General features: G+C 39.5%; 1 protein-coding gene across 4 annotated transcripts in view; it reads left to right on the top strand.

Moving 5' to 3' along the window:
- RERE (arginine-glutamic acid dipeptide repeats) overlaps nucleotides 1–18,063 on the top strand; it is a 357,676-nt gene that overhangs the window by 107,489 nt on the left and 232,124 nt on the right. The gene's annotated exons all lie outside the window — the stretch shown is intronic.

Genomic DNA, 18,063 nt, shown 5'->3' with positions numbered 1-18,063 from the left:
TAATTTTAAAACAAAAAAACCCAAAGGTAGCCTGTTATAATGTATTTAAGAAAAACATTAGTGAGACTCTTATTCTGCCTTAAGAATCCGTGCTCTTTAAGAGGGAAGCTTGTTAGTGGATAATGAAAAATGAAGTAATTAATAAGTGAATTTTGTTCACTCATTGAATAATTGATTGTTTTCAAAGTTAAACATGGCACAATTTCTACTCTCGGAAATCTCAGCAGCATCGAGGGACCTTGCTCGTCCAGCCAGAGTGGGTTTGCTGTGGGGACACAGGTTCCCATAGGCTGTCTCTGGTAGAGGGTTGGGCAGTTAGAGCTGGCTTCTCCGGGAACTGCAAACTTCCTGTTCAGCGGTAGGAACTACGTTTCCAGAGTCAGCTGCATGCGTTCTAACATGCTGTCTTCTGTAACATGTTCATTGTGTTCCCGTGCGCTGTGGGAGTCTGAGGATGTGTAAAACATGGTTTGTCGTCATCAGTGTTAACTGACACATGTTGAGCATCTTGTATCTGCTAGGCATTGTGCAGGCGAGTACTGTACAACTGAGAGCAACTCCATGGGGTTGTTATATTATCTTCATTTGATAGATGAAGAAACCAAAGTTTAGACAGAGAAATTCACTTGCCATGGTTATAAAGCTAGCAAGGACCAGGGTGTGTTTCTGTACTTATATAGAAAGATGAGAGATTATATATGAAAATTATAAGTTAGTAAATACTAAAGTATTTTATATTAGTAATATATGTTAAAATGTTAAGCTGTAAAATACAGACTGATTGCAAACGGAATTAAAGAGGGCAAGAATGACGTGGTATGATTTGCCGGCATCGAGGATTACTTCTCAGATGGAGGGCTTGGAGCGGACTTGAATGATACATAGTTACTCAACAGATGTTTATTGAGCTAGCAGTGAATACAGTGTGAGCAAAGGTGAAAGAGAGTAAGCCCAAGTGTAGCAGATACATATACAGGGCTTTGATTGGAGAAGTTGCGGGGGGGGGGGGGTGGGCGGGGGAGGGGGAGGAAGGTTATATAGTGAGGACTGGAAAGGCAGTTTTGTGAATAAGAAAATTGGCCCTCATGTGTTCTTTCCTTGAAAGTCTTTTTTTAAAAACCTTTTTTAAAAAATTAAGATACAGTTGACACAAACATTAGTTTTAGTTGCACAACATAATAATACAGTATTTGTATATTTTGCAGAATGATCTCAGTAAGTCTAGTTAACATCCATCATCAGTTACGCATTTTTTTTCTTTTAAGATCTCTTTTAGCAACTTTCAAATATACAACACAGTATTATTAACTGTAGTCACCATGCCATGGCATCCCATCCTGTGATCTGTTTATTTTATGAAGGTTGGACCTTTCAGATCCACTTAATGCAGTCCTTGAAAATTGACTGAGGCCCTTCAAAATTTAGACAAAAAATAGATGTCATTTGTGTTTGTGGAGAGTCAGAATTGAGGTCCAAGATAAATGAAGGCATTGGGAATGGAGAAAAAGATGGACAGTATTTCCCTAAAAGTTTTCCTCTAGATTTTTGTGCCTAGTAAGTAATACAGTGACTGGTAATACCCATTCACGTGCTGTTACCTCCAGCCTCCTAGGTGGCACTCATCACTTTGAGTTGATAGTCTCTGATAGAGGTTCTGGCCATTTCTCCTGCTCAGTGCCAGGGTTGTGGCTGGGCACAGAGGCTAGAGATCCTTTCGATGCCTCGACACCCTGAGGGTTTCTAGGCTTCAAGATTCTCTTTTACCTTGAGTTTTTGATAGCCCTCTTCTGTTTGCTAATTTTTTTATTACATTTATTATTATTATTTTTGTCGCTATTGGCAAACATTTTAGTCCCACTGGAAGGAATTAATTCCTCTCTCTGTTGCTGACTAGCAGATTTCCTTCTCCCTCTCTCCCCCTTCCCTTCTTCTCCCCCTCCCCTTCCTCCTTCCCTTCCTCCTTCCTCCTATCTTTCCCCCTCCCTCCCGCCTTCCTCTTTCCCCCCTTTCTCCCCACCCTGTAAAAATATACCTGACTTGCTTTATTTAGACCTTCACCTTGCCATCTAAGAATGTTTTGTGAAGCGAATTATTCCTTTACATGTAGTTTGAGTTGATGTTGGTTTCTAACATGTGACAAGAATGACCTGTTGAATAGTTTGGATTACTTTTTTAGAAGTGACCAATGGCTAAGGCACATGTTGACATGGCAGGTATTTGGGGAGTCATTTTGCAAGTTGCAAGATAAAGCAGGGAGGACAGTAAAGAAGGGAATCTGTGCATTCCCCCAGGTTCCATCAATTGGATCAAATTAACTTCAATCAGAAGTGGCAGTTTTTCCACTGAAAACATTGGAGAGGAAATTCCTCTGTTTTCTGAAGTGAGAAAGGATTTCTTTTGAGAATGCTCTTGTAACCCTATGCTGCATTTACATTTAGCTTTCCAGGTTGAATTTGTCAGTTGCTTTTGAGATTTGTGTTCTCTGGGTTGAATATTGCCTTCCTTGCATTTTCCAGGTGTTGTTAAAGGTCACCAGAGACTACAGCTCTTCAGTATACGTTTACATTAGGCAATAAACTGAGCTTCTGATATTTTTGTGGTTGTGGAGTATGGAATGAGTATTTTGCTTGTAGGTTTAATTTTTCCTTGACAACAAAATAGAGAAAATTTGTCAAGGGAACTTGACTTTGAACACTTGGAATGCAGCCCTTATTTAATCTGGCAATTGCTCTACCATCTTTTTATCTTTCACTGTATGAGATGAAAGCTTAGAAAAGAGTACCTGTGTGGTATTGATTAAGCCCGCCAACACATGATCAATACAAGTCTTGTTAGCAGATTTACTTGCTTCTGGAAGAAATGCAATCTCTGCCTCCTTCAATCCTGCTTAGTGTTATCACAGTTATTGTTTATAGGTGTGCTCCTAGTCAGTTGCTTTCATATTTTATAAAACTTGTTTTGAAAAGCTCTGAAGACATAGCTTTTCTTTTTTTCCCCACCCTGTATTTCTTCCTTATAATGATAATGTTCAGATCTTTAAATCATAAGGTTTTCTTTTAGTCTTGGGCTATGTTAATGATTTCTAAGTGTCAGGATGAGGCCTCTCTTAGGCCATGGGTGTATGGAAAAAGCTGCAACTTTGCACATATTATTTAATAAAACTTACCAATTAAATTGTAATGCAAATAAGTTTAATTTGGGTATGTTTAATATAAACTATAGCATTAAGTTTTGTCACCCCATTCTTTAAAAAAAAATCCCTGACATTTAGTTTTTCTTATTTTGGCACTTATATTTTGGAGCCCTTTATTTGTTTCACAGATTAATGGGTTTCTCAGTAATGATCTTTCCAAGATCTTGATAGACACTTGTTTTAGAGAGGTGGCATTTTTATATCAGAAATCCCTGATGCGTATTTGACGGCATTCTCTTTCGTTCCCAGGTGTACCTGGTCCCAGAGATAAATGAGATTATTATTAGAGAATATGTTGTTACATGCTAAGCAGGACTGGGGTGTATTATCTGTGATACAGGACCATTATGTCATCCTTTAAAACGTATTGTAGTAAACAAATTAAGCTCCTGTGTAAAAATAGGGACTATTCCTGAATGTATGGCTATTTCTCTTAGCAAGGGGGTGAAAATGAAAAAAAAAAATTCCGCTCTCCATATGAGTTTATTCTACTTAAGAGTGATTATATATATATTAATTTTTTTGGCAATAGAATTGGTATTTACCTTCAACAAAATGGTATTAAAGATTTTTGTGTAAACACCTGATAGAAAGTTGCTGGTATCTTCTCAAGAGCTATTTTATTTTGTTAGAAGGCTCTGGAAACTGTGCCGTACAGTGGATTACCATGCTGGAGCTGGAAGCCAGGTATATCTGAAGCTCAGTGGTAACCGAAGGCCGACGCCTGCAGTAGGAACTTTAGATGACATTCTATAGGTCCGTGCCGGCCCGTGCTCCCTTTCATAGTTTCCTTATTTACACTTGTTATTTCCTTGTTTTCACGTTCCATAATGGAAAATGTCTGTTAGCTCATTAGTACCCACAGATCTGACTGTTGTGTTTTTCACCTTCTTGTGGTATGTATCATCACTTGAAGGCGCTTGCAGACTTAGGTGCCCTTCTTGGTCACAGAGAGGCTCTAGTGCTGTGCTTCCTTCATTGTTGATGAATGACAGCAGCTAAGTCATTATATGTAAGAATTCTTATTTAAAAATCTAGACCTTCCTACTGGGTGATGACCCTCCTCTCCTTTTATGGCTGTTCCTGCTCTTACTGTTACTGTAATCAGTCATTTGGTGCCAGCAAGTACAGGGAGTCAGTCGCCTGTAGAACATCCATGCACTGTCACAGGTTGCCTCGAGTTTGTGTTTTCCCATCGTTTCACATATGTAGAAGATAACATTTTTATAGCATACTAGGTAAACTGGAGACATTTTGAGAGTGTTTTTATGAGACTATGTGAAAAATTCATTACATATTCTCTATTGTAAGACAGGAAATACAGTGAAGGAAGGTGATAAACAGTGCGTTTGCCTAAGATATCCAATAAAGTGTCTTTAAAGTTTCTAATGGAATGTTTGAGCGTTCTTCTGTGAACCAAACGTTTTCTTACCTGCTAGGTATAAAATGACTACATGCAATTTTCGATGAAGACTTTTTGATTAACATATTTTCAAATTCTCGAAGATCACCATTAATGAAAAAAACTTGTTCATACAGGAAGAGAGGAGTATTGCATTTTCTCTCGTCGCTAAAAACATCTTTCTTGTCATTAGCCAGAATTTGGTCATTTGATCTCTATATTTCCAGAGTATGATTGTTCTTTAAATTAGCTATGTTCCCCTTCTATTAATAAATACAACTACAATTTCTTGATAATAGACATAGATTTTGTATACAGTTAAGCCTTTTCATATCAAGGATTTAAAAACAATACGCTCCTCCCCCTGCCCCACTTGCCCATTTGACTTAATTCTTTAATTCAAATTATGACACCAACTAAACATCACTAGTGAGCCTATTAAATCCTATTCTGGAATTGAGCTTTTGCTTTGAATTCATATACTTAATCACTACATGTTTTCTTTCTTTTCATGTGAGCCTCACCATGTTCAATTTAGGGCCTCAAAAATGTTACTTAGGAAAGCTATTTTAAAAACCCGATAGCCCTTTTATTAATCTGCAAGGTAAGAATCTTTCAAACACTGTCCCCTACCCCCACCACCTCGCCTTTATTTGGACAGCTGGTGTATTTCCTTTTGAAGCATGGAAGGTACCTGGGGTGATGTTCCTATTTTATGTGTCTTCCTAGATTGAAAATCAGCCAAGACTGTAGCAGCCTGGGTTTTATTAAATGCAACACTTGGTAACATCATTAATATGGAATTTGTCTATAGGAAACTGTTACATACGTAGAGGGCTGCAAATAAAACAGTAAATTGTTTTCATCTCAGGATTTTAAAAACATGAACACTTGGTAACATCATTAATATGGAATTCGTCTATAGGAAACTGTTACATACGTAGAGGGCTGCAAATAAAACAGTAAATTGTTTTCATCTCAGGATTTTAAAGACATGATTCTGTTACGGTCTTTCCCCCATTCTATCACTGTAACTCCACTGGCAGTTAACAAACTTATCTGGCCTGTCTGTAATCTCTTATTTGCTTCAAGGTATTCTCTTGCCACCTTGAATATTTCATCCTCATTAGTTTGTTTCCATACCATCCAGTCTCCTGGTGATACTGTTTGTGTGGTGGGAATGCCTAGATTTCTGTCTAGCCCAGAGCTTTCTGACCTCTCCATATATTTCTGCTTGGGTATCTCTACCAGGCATCTCAGACTTAACATGTTCCAAGCCGAAGGCCCAATTTTCCTCCTCCTCATACTAGTAAATGACAACTCTACTCGTCCAGTTGCTCTTGCCCAAATCTCGGTGTTTTCTTTGACTTTCCTCCTTGTCTCACGATCTATCACAATCAGACAACAGATTTTGAGGGCTCAGCTTGCAGAACCTATTCACAGTCTGACCCACTTCTTACTACCTACACCACCTCTGCCTTGCCTCCCATAGCAGCTAGAGGGAGTCTGTCATTAATTCTTTATGCAAAACTCAACAATGGCTTCTCTTTTTTTTCAGTGAATGCCTACCTGTTCCCTCCTTATCTTCTCTTTTTATTTGTTTTTTTTTTTTTTTCCATCACCGCTTTGGCCTTTTGCTCCTTGGATGTGCCAGGCGTGCTTCTGTCTCAGGCCTTTATACTTTTCTCTCTGCTTGGAATGCTTTCCCCCCAGATAACCACACAGACTTGCTCCCTTACTTCCTTCAGTTTAAATGACCCCTTATTAGAGATTACCTTAAATCAATAACGATTTCATCCCCTTTGCCCAGCTTAATTTTTCTCCACAGCACTTATCACCAGCTAATAATAGACTATTACTTGTTTATTGTCTGCTCCCTACCCTACTAAACTGTAAGCTCTCTGAGGTTAGAGATTGTGTGTGTTCTGGCCAATTAGCTCCTAGGGCAATGCTTGGCACCTAGTAGGTGCTCAGTAAATATTTGCTGAATTAATAGAGGAATCGACAGGGATTCTGCCTAGCCATTGATATTTATTTGATGATCGATAGGTGTTAGCAGCTACAGCATTTAAGTGTTCTGGTCCAGGCCCTGGGACTCCCCACACGCTCCCCCTCCCTGGGCACTCACCAGTTGCTGACATCTGGAACTCAGTTCTAGTGGCTCTTCTGCTTTTCTCTTTGAGTGATATTAGGTTAGAAAAGATAGCAAGTTAATATAGTTGGTCAACCGAGAGAGTATCACACCCAGTTAGAATAGCTCAGACATAGAAAATAATAGCAAATTGAGTTTTGATTTAGACTTCTGCTTTTAGTCAGAACTACTTTTCCTTTTCATCTAAGACTCAGATTCTAAGTGTTTTGTAGAAGGACTGCTCCTGTGAGTTTTATGGTTCTCTTTTTCTCTTGATAAAGTTCGTACCCATGGATTAGATGTGCATTATGTATGCTTTTGGTTTTGCATATACGTGTGAAGTATAATTGTATTAAGTTAAGTATAAAATCCACCCTGTCATTTCCTTTCATCAAATGCTGAGAGCTGATGTGCCATGGTTGCAAATTACTTTAATGTCGGAGCTCTGCAAACTGAAAGCAGCCCTGTCCAACTCACCTCCTTTTGAACATACTGCACAGAGGTAGTAAGCCTGACCAAGTCCTCCTGCAATTAAAGACCACTGTGGTTCAAAGAAGGTTCTCTTTCATTCTCAGTGTTACATGAAATAAAACGTCTCCTTTTATGTGTTTAATTAACTATATTTTACAGCTTTGAGAGGCGGTTTTTCTCAATTGCAGATGTAGAGCTCATCCTTGTGAATTTTATAGCCAGATGCTATATATATATATATTTTTAGCTATAGTGAAGATTGAGCCTTTTCTTATTAGTTTGTAGAGTTGCTCTTTGTGTGTGTTTTAACAGCTTTATTGAAATGTAATTCACATATAATTTGCTTGTTTAAAGTGTACAATTTAATGGCTTTTATTATCTTCACAGATATGTACAATTGCTACCACCATCAATTCTAGAACATTTTTATCACCCCCAAAGGAAACCTTATAACCATAGCAATCACCCCCCATCCACCCCTCCAGCCCCCAGGCAACCACCACTCATCTGTTTCTGTCTCTATGGATTTGCCTTTTTTGGACATTCACTGTAAATGGGATCATACAATATATGGTCTTTTGTGACTGGCTTTTTTCACATTGCATAATGTTTTCTGGGTTCATCCATTTTGTAACATGTATCAGTAGTTCCTTTTCATTACTGAACAATGTTCTGTTGTATGTATGTGCCATCTTTTATTTATCCACCTGCTTGGTTTTTATATTTTTTTCTACTCGGGTTTCTATTTATGACCATGCTTTGGGAGAGTGAGTTTAGGAATTCTCTCCCCTTTCACATCAGGGACTTCAATTCTCAGGCATTTGGTTTCCCTTGTTCTTGGCATTGTGGGTGCCAGGTTTTCTCTTTAGTTCTGTGATAACAGAAGCATCCACTTTGTCCCATGTCCAGAGGTTACCAGCGAGTAATATTACTCCTAACAACCTTCAGGGCTTGTCAGGACCAGGCAAGGTTTTGTTTTGCTTCTGTTTTCCAAATTCAGCTTCACACATTTGTGTGATTACAACCTCAGGCAGTGTTTTGAATTAGTCCAGATTATTTCAGAGAACAAAGAACATGTTACGTTAGCTCTATGGATTCCATATTGGTCAAGCATAATTTTGAATAAACACAGATTCTTAACCCTTCGAAATCTCTGTGTTAGACAGTGTTATTTGTTTAAAGCAGTGGCTCTCAAGTGTGAGCAACTTTGCTCCCCAGAAGATATGCGACAGTATTTGGAGGTATATTTTGTTGTCTTGTTTGAAACATCAAGTTGTGCTACGAGAATTTACATGAGTAGAGACCAGGGATAATGCACAGGACAAAACCCACCCACCTCAAGAATGATCTGGTAAAAAATGTTAATTGTGCCGCAGTTGAGAAGCCATGGTTTCCTTCACCCACTGAGTAGAAGAATCATGTCTGTAGGCAACATGGAAAAGCAGGACATCTGTAGGTAATTGACAAAAATCTCACATTTCACAGTGTAGGAAAGCAGTTGCTTGTATGAATGAGTGTATGTTTTTTAAAGGGAGGAGTTTTTATTTTTAAAACCTTGGACACCTCATCTTTGGGAATTCCTTACTTTTACTTAAAGAAAAAAGATTATGTATTGTTATTCAGTTTTGAGTTGATTGTAACCTAGAGGTTTGCTGTTCTGGGTACTTTCCCTACCTTTTGCAAGTCCTGTGTTTTAGTCTTACTTCTTTTTTTGGAAGAAATTAAGATATTTGTTAGAGTTCACCAAATTTAGTTCTCTCACCTACCCCCGTGCCCTCCCCCCCAAAAAAAAGCTTCTCAAGGAGTTGGGGAAGTGCTTTTCTAAGCATTACATCCACTTCTGATTAAGGGGCATTCATTCTGCACCTCCTTCGGTTTCGATACCACAAAAGCTACTCTCTGAATTTGACTAGTGCATCTCATCTCAGTTATTTAGGTTCTTTCAATAAGACATGTGTTCCGGGAATGAGTGTGTAAACTCAGGATTGATTGAGTTTAAGTATCCATTAACCTTAAATGTCAAGTATCGTTGGAGGGGCATGTGTAGCCATTTGCTTATGTGATTGGATTTGGTCAGGTGGGAGAACTTCACAACCCATTTATTTTCACATGGAAGAATATTTTCAGTATCACATCAGATTCAGATAAAACCCGCTCTTCCCTCTGTATGGGTTTGCAGATCCGCTGACCCCATGTGTCAGTGTTAACCTTGCAGCTTCAGTAATTCTCTGGCATATTCGATATTCTCTGCCACTGGTTGCTGTTCATGAGAATGCCTTATTTCGGAATACAAGTGTTAGAGTGATAATTTCCTTTCCAGAGCTAAAGTCATTATACTCTCTTTCCCAGAATGTTTGTGTGAAAGGGGATAGGAAAAGAAAACGGATTTCCCTGAGAAGTCAGTGGCCCGGCTGCAGCACGCCTCTTTGGGGGTCTGTTGCTTGCCGGCTTTGGCTGCTTCTCTCGGAGGCAAGGCCAGCAGAGTGAATAGCTTGCTTAGGTCCTCCGCACGTGTACTGTCTCATTTTGTTTGTTTCTAAAGGAAAACACTAAAGCATTTATTGAGATACAGTAAATGCAGAAATGGCAAAGACAGAAGATCTCGAGATGCTTTGGTTCCTCATTTAGACTTTCAGAGGCAGTAGATTCGAAGGCAAGCTTGTTTGGATGGCACTAACAATGGGTGGGAAATACCTCTTGCTGGACAAAATGAATGTTTCCAAAAGGCTGTTTTCATCTCGAGAACCTACAGTGATCGCCTGTTTGCTTAGCCTACTGTATTGAGTAACTTGTCTTTTAAGGCTGTGTAATTTTTTAAAATTTATTTTTTTCAATTACAATTGACATTTACTATTATATTAGTTTCAAGTATTTAGCGTACTGGTTAGACATTTATATAATTCACAGACTATTCCCCCCAAAAGTCTAGTAACAACCTGGCACTATACTTAGTTATTACAATGTTATTGATATGTTCTCAGTGCTGTACTTTACATACCTATGACTTTTTAACTGCCAGTTTGTACTTCTTACTCTCTTCACCTTTCTCACCCAGCCCCCAACTCCCCTGCCCTCCTGCCATCTGCAGCCATCAGTTTGTTCTTTGTATCTGTGAGTCTGTGTTTGTTTGCTCGTCTGTTCTGTTTTTTAGATTCCATATATAAGTGAAACCATATGGCATTTGTCGTTCTCTGACTTATTTCACTTAGCATAATACCCTTTAGGTCAGTTCATGTCACAATGGTAAGATTCCATTCTTTTTTTTTAATGGCCAAGTAATATTCCATTATATATAAGGCTGTGTAATTTAAGGCAGTATAGCCTTGTGATTGAGAGTGTAAGCTCTAGAAGCAGCAGCCTGGGTTCATAATACTAGGTCTAACACGCAGCTGTGTGATTTTGGTCTACTTGCTAAGCCTCTCTGTGCTTACTTTTACATTGGGGAAATGTACATAACAATAGTACCTACTAAGCAGAAATATAGTTAAGATAATCATATGACCTAGTTTACATATGTTTCCCCTGAATAATTATTAATCTTTTTAACTCTCACATGTGTCCCAGTTTGGGTAATAAATTATTTTGTCACTCTTGTGAATGTTTATTGAATTTACATGTGTAAAATGCTTAGTGTATATTAAGTGCCCAGTGAGTGTTAGCTGGTTTATTATTTTAGGGGCTTCCATTATCTTCCCTGTAGCTGTCAGCAGGGACAGTGATTTAATCGAATACTCTTTTTACTGAACTTCCTTGCACCTGGAATGTTTTCGTTATGTTCCTCCTCATGCTCTTCATGGTTTATGAGCCAGCGCAAGCACCACCTGTTATTTACTCATGAAATATTTTCTTTCCCAAATAAAAGTCGCATTATAATGCCCTCTCGATTGGTCTAGCTTATATGTGATGTGAGAAGGAGGGCAGGAAGAAGTAATTTATTACTCGTCAGTATGTGCTAGGCAGGGAGTTAGGCTCTGCAAATACAACAGAGGGCAAAAGCAGTCAATGGTCAACCCCTCATGGAGCTTCTAGCTTGGAGGTGGAGACCGATGTTAATCAGATCCCATAAGTGTGAAATTACACAGTTGTGGCAAGCGCTGCAGATTGATTGTAGTTCTTTTGACAAGAAAGGACATCTTGAGGAAGTTGTTTTGAGCTGTGACCTGAAGGAAGAGTAGGAGATATCTAGGCCAAGAGAGGAGATGAGTATCACAGACAGAAGGTGGAACCTGAGCAAAGGACTCCCTCCAGGTAGGAGGGAGTGTGTTCAGGGAACTGAGGGGAGGGTGGTGTGGTTGGTTGGGCGCAGCGTGCAGGGAGTAGTGCGAGGTGAGGCCAGGTGAAAAGGTAAGGGCCTTGCAGATCAAGGTTAGGATTTGAGTTTTTAGCTAACAGGTGGCAAGTCAATGAGTATTTTAAGGTGAGGACTGACATAGTCACATTAGCCTTTTGAAAGGAGTATCCTGGCTGTAATGTAAGAAGAGAGTTGTAAGGGTTCAGGGGACTGGATTTGAAGAGAAACCAATTGAAGTGGTCCAGAAAAGCCGTACTAGTAGCTTTAACTGAAGTTGTGGCATTGGAGGTGTTCTGAAGTAGATGCATTTGAGAGAAATTTGTAATTTAACAATGACAGGATTCGTTGAAGACAGGTTGAAAGAGAAAGGAGGCACTAAAGATGCTGCTTTTAGGTGTCTGGCTTGATAACAGACTGGGCAGGGGCACAGTCACCGAAAGAAACCATCTAGAAGAGGGACTAATATGAGGCCAGAGTGTGCCTTTGGTTTGGACGTGTTGAGGTACCTTGGAGATATCCAGGAGGAGATGTCAGGTGGGCAACTTTCACAGGCCCCTAACTCTGCAGGAGAATTTTGGTAGACATGTATGTGTGTGAATCACCTGTGTGTACACGGCACCTGCAGGCTGGTGGACATGTCTGAGATTGATTAGGATGAATGTAGAGGATGAAAAACAAGGGCTATGGACAGCGCCCTGAGGGATTCCTACCGTGGCTGGCCTGGTCCTGGCGGTGGAGGAGCAGCTAGATAGACTCCGGAGAGGACATTGCAGGAGAGCCAAAGGAAAAGAGCCTTTCCAGAAGGAGGGTGTGTGGTCACCCTTTAGATGATGGGTAGTCAAATGATAATGAGGATGAAAACTCTAGTGCAGGGCCTCCCTCCCCCCCCCCCGCCCCCACCCGCCTCCGGGCCACACAGCAGGAGGTGAGCGGTAGACTAGCAAGCCACACTTCATCTGTATTTGCAGTCGCTCCCCAGCACTAGCTTCACTGCCTCAGCTCCCGTCACTGGTGCCAAAAAGGTTGGGGGCTGCTGCTCTAGTGGATCCGATACAGAAACTGCTTTAGTGGGAGTTGTTTCAGTGAATATGATAGCCATAGTCCTTGTCAGTGAGGTAACACAAATGAACAGATAACAATAACAGGATCGATGAGGGCCAGTGTACAGGCAGAATGAGGAACAGTAAGAGGCTGGACTTTGGTTGGGTCCAAGAGGCCTGCTGGAGTTGGACAGCAGAAATGCCTGAGGCCACGAGGGTTAGTAGAGGTTAGGGAGACCAGAGGGAAGGGATGAGTTCCAACTAAATGGGTCCCAGGGACGGGAGCAGTATTTTGAGGTGGCTGGAGCACACAGGAGTGGTGGAGATGCAGGGCTGGAGAAGCTGAGGGGCAGTCAGGACATGAAGGTCTCTGTCGTCTTTGAAATGGAATGCTGGGCAATGAATTGTACTTTAAATGGTGAATTGTATGGGGCATGAATTAATCTCAATAAAGCTGTTTTTAAAAAAGGTGGTCGAATATCAGATGTTGGCTGGCTTTGTTGGAGGATTAACTGGAAGGCAGGCAAAAAAATACAAACAATTTTATAGTCACAGAGACCAGTGAGAAGGCAGTTAGTTGTATTAATCTGTAAAAAATGATGATGGCTTGAAATACGCAATTTACTTTTCAGTTGGAGTCATGGATAAATTTTAGAGATATAGGCATACTCACTTTTATTGCACCTCACGATCGTTGCATTTTTTTATAAATCAAAGGCAAGGCCTTCCGCCATCAAAAAGAATATGAATCACTTTATTGAGATACTAGCTATATTGATGTGTTCTGGAATGGAACTCACAATATCTGCGAGGTATGCCTGTATTCAGGTGGTGATTGGTAAACAAAGAGCTGAGTAAAATGCCCTGCGTGTGGTTGGGCATTTGACAAATGTAACTTTCTTGCTGTGGTTGAATGAGGAAGTTAATTGGACTGCATTTAGTGTGAGTCACGTGTCCTGCAGAATCTGGTTTGAACCATGGAGATGATTAGAACTCAAGGATTGGAAACTGAGGAGGGAGGGGCAAATTTTTATGGATATGTGAATTTTACGTGATCTAAGAGAAGATATTTTTGAATTATTACTTCACTTGTTGTCAATTTTACATGATTAATCGTACAATAGGATCCTCCCAGGTAGATAAGTTCTTGAGAGTAGGGATGGTGTTGATTATGTTTATATGTCGCATGGCACAACATATACTGAGTATTATCTACTGTAGCAGATAATAAGACCATATTATTTATTTATATTTTACATTCGTAAAGAACTTCACAGTCTGTAAGTATATTTACATATGGCATACTTAATTAATTTAATTCTCACAGCAGCTCTGTGAAGTCGCTAGTTACCGTTTTTATTTTACAGCAGTGAAACTGTTTCGAAGCGGTAGAGTGGTTTGCCCAAGGCACATGTCACTGCCAGCAGTTTGGAGCTTGGCTTCTCAGGCCAGTGTTCTTACAGTTTGTGTTATGAGGCCAAACCTCCTGGGACTGCTTCAATGGTGACAGGAAGTGGTTTTCTTAAATGAGGTTTGGTCCTAGAGCATGACTGAAGTTTTAGTACTTTATCTGAATTGGTTCTGATACGTTAGTGAGAAGTGTTTGTGGGCGGTGGTCTGCTTCATTTCGAAGAGGCAGATGATGTTCGTGGAGGTTGAAGTACCGGAAGTAACGAAGACTGGCTTTGTGCCAGTGACTCTGTTGAAGATTAAAACAAAAGTAAACCAACTGACCAGATTTATCAATGAAGATTAAATGATGACGTACAGTCTGATAAATCTGGAAACTAGCAAGAAAAATATACTTTTTTAATGGGTGCTAGGGGTACGGCTTTTGGAAGTAGGTAATTTACAAATCTTTCAAATGCTCTGTCCACTCAAGCATGAGTAATTCATGTTTTTTGTAGGTTTTAAAATTTTTACCCAAAAAACTATTTACACTCACTTCATTGGTGATCTCACTCAATCTTATGTTCTTAAAAACGAAATTAAAAACTAAAATTTTATCTTCAGCCTGGTGCTCTGCCTATTTAAAATCTTGATGTAGATTTTATGGGCTTCTTAATTTCACATATTCATCCCTGAGAGCCTAATCTTCTCCCCAAAACTTGTGTAATATCAACCGTCATCCATCCAGTTGCTCATGTCAGACTCCTTGGAGTTCTTGATTCCTTCGTCACACCGTGCCTGTGTGACTCTTATCTAAAAAATAAGAGAGGAAGACTTAACCTGCTGTCCTCCAGCCTGTTCCAGCTACCGTGACCTCTCACCTGAGTTACTGAAATGAGCCTCCTTCCTCACCAGTCTTCATGCTGCATCCCTTCAGATTTTTTCCTCAGGAGCCAGAGTGATCTTAAACAGAGGTCAGATCATGTCTGTTTCTGCTTCTCGGATCCCTGCAGTGGCTGCAGTGTCATTCTCGTCACTTGAGTAAAGGCCACAGCCCTTACCCTGGCCTGTAAAGCTCGGCAGGGTCCAGCCCCCCTTTACCTCTCTGAACTCATCTCTGACCACTCTCCCGCTTCCCGATGTCACTCTAGCCCCTCTGGCGTGCCGTGTCCTGAGTGTGCCGGGCTCACTCCTGCCTCTGGACGTTTGCTCCTGCTTCCCCCAGTGCTGCAGCGGTCTCCCTTCGTACGTCCTCCTGGCTTCCTCGCTAACCCTCTTAGGGGCAAAGTCATCTTAGTGAGGTGAGGCCTTCCTTGGCTATAACTTCAAGTTGCAGTCTGCCCACACTCCCTGGCCCCACTGAATTCTCCATTTAAGATATTTTCATATTATATGTATATAAAACATAGTGTAGTTCTGTTCAATGTCATTTTATTGTAACGATGAGATGCCATAGGAACTTAATTCTTGTTGACATCAGTTAGCCTATAGTAAAATTAGTTTCATTCTGTATCATTTTCCCACAGGTCCGAGAACCTATTGAAGATGTTCAGTGTGGGTTTAACTTTATTATCCTTTTGTTAATGGTCTTTCCCCACTCCTTAGAAATCAGCTTCACGAGGGCAGGGAAGTGTATATGTGGTTCTCTGCTGTTTTCCTCATACCTAGAGCAGTAGGCACTCAGTAGACGTGGGTTTAAAGAATAGATGAAGATTGTTGTGACTTTGAAATGTGTTCTAGATTAGATTTTTTTTATTTGTTAATTTAAGTATCTTACACTGTGTTTCCTGTTTAACTGGGTTGTTGAACAGTGGATCGACAGAGATACTTTTAGTATTTTTCTCTTTCTTACTGGAGAAAACTATCTTCTTTGTCAGAGGCAGAGGGCAAAGTGAGTTTCCTAAATTCGTCTGTCCAAATTATCAGCATGGATACATGTGGGAAGAGTTGGCACCTATGAAGAGCTGTTGACTCTGGCAGCACAGATTATAACCTGAGGAGCAGGGTCAACAGGTCAAATGGGGTTCACTTTTGGAAGAACTGCCTGAGAGTCAATGGCTGTGTGGCCTAGTGCAGATAGATGACCTCTTCTTCATTTCTCTTCTTTAGTCTTTAAAGCAAGGATGGTGACTCCTGTCTGGATCACTTAACTGACTTGAGAGAGAGGATCAGATGAGATCATGGCAGAGACCTGCTTTGTAATAAGCTGCTTGTTTTAAAGATGCCGACTGCTTTGTAGATCATTTCTAGTAAGTTGAAGTGACAGCTACCCTTCTCAGTGTCACAATATTGTTGTATGTTGGTCATTGTATAATGAAGCTCAGAAAAATTATAATTACTGTAATAAATGCAGAGGAAAAATATATATCTCCATGAGCTGTGTATTAGAGCCAAATGTAAATGGTCATTGGATTGACTTTTGCTTTGGGTTATCAGTGTTCTTAGTTATCTGAAAGTTGGACACACGTACACACAGACATTTTGTTGATGCCTTCTCTGTTGTTTCTTGAATTTTTCTTTCTGGCTCACTCTTCACAGAAACAACTTGGCTTTTTTTGGTAAATAGAAACAGTATATGATTTCGTAGGGAGTACTTTTGAATGTACAATTAGGACTTATTTTTTCATTTCTAGTGCTAAAATAATATCTTTACACAATTTTCTGGAGCATATTTCTTGTTAACACTAGAGTGAATGGCCCTTTTATTAAATTAATCAGACATATGTCTGTCCTGAACTGCATCCAAGAGGTTTTAAGCCTACGCTCTTCCTTTAAATTCCAAGTAGACCCGGATCTGTTTTCAGTGTCAGAGGAATGTTTCAACAACTGTGTTAGCTGATAATTTTCTTTTTTGCATGATTGGCTTGTTCATGCTCTAAACTTAAGCCCAGTGGAGAAAATAATATGTCTCTTTCTGTAATTGAATTGCTAACACCAGTGGCCTACAGGGACTTTGGAGTTTATTACTGCCTGTTTAACAGATGATTCAGAAGTTTTGCAGGCACTAGAATAATTTTTCATTTTCTCGAAATATCTTTAGAAAATCGAAATCCTATCTGAAAGCATATTTCCTATGTAGAAGGAAGTAATCTTGGTGCTACGTGTCTGTCTCCCAGCGGTTGTCATTAACTTTTTTATTTTCCTGGTATCAGGTTTGAACTCTGCGCTTTGAAAAAAATACGTGATCATTTTCATGGTTTTGGCATAACCAGTGATAATTTCCTCTGCTTCTGAGGGCTATAATTGCAAATTGATTTGTTTGTTGTTGTCAAAGTAAAGAGGACCATTCTTTCGTTTATTTGTACATGTTGTTTCCTAGCTGGTCCTGGTAGCATGAGAAACAGATGGTTCTCATATTAATGAGTTGTTTCCTTTTTTTTTTTTTTTGCCTTAGAGCATTGAGGGCAAGGACCATGAGTTTGTCCCCTTGTATGTTTGATTCTGAACACCTGGCACATAGATAGTGTTTGGTACAGATTGTTGAACAAATTAGATGAGATATTGGGGACTATGATAAAAGATAAATTACTGGTTATTATGACTATTCCAAAATGGAATTGGAAACAGAACAGATTTTTTCATCCTATAAAATTTTTATTAGCTTTGTGTTGGGTTGGAGTTTGAGATTCACTCTTGACATTTTAATCTCTTAACAACTTCACACTTTCCTTGTTGGGTTTGGTTCTAGGGAGGAGTTTATTAGGAAAGCTATTAATAGTGGAAATTTAAAAGATTGCGAAAACCACCTAATATTCCCTAAAGATGAAGCGTTGTTTTTGGAACCTCTTATGTTTTGTTAAGGCAGAGATAATATATCATAAGATAAACCATAGTAGACTTAGATTTGAACAAATATAATCAAAGGCAGACGAAAATTGCTTTGGAATTGTCACTTTTGAGTCAACTCTTTTTAAAGATATTTAACTAAAATATAGATAACATAGAATGTCATATTAGTTTCAGGTGTACATCACTGTTATTCAACAGCTCCGAAAATTTGAAAAAGTTGCTAGAAAGAGCCTTGAGAAGATAGTAACACTGTGAGACATCCTGAGACATTTTCTAAGGCTGTCCAAATTATTATCTTTTTTTTGGCCAAAAATAATTTTTACTACAATTTTTTTTCTTTTTAAAATTAATTTTACT

This window comes from Rousettus aegyptiacus, unplaced genomic scaffold, assembly GCF_014176215.1.
Source record: "Rousettus aegyptiacus isolate mRouAeg1 unplaced genomic scaffold, mRouAeg1.p scaffold_m13_p_1, whole genome shotgun sequence".
NCBI lineage: Eukaryota > Metazoa > Chordata > Mammalia > Chiroptera > Pteropodidae > Rousettus > Rousettus aegyptiacus.
The sequence above is the reverse complement of the archived record's forward strand: the minus strand, read 5'-3'. Positions and strand labels throughout refer to the sequence as shown.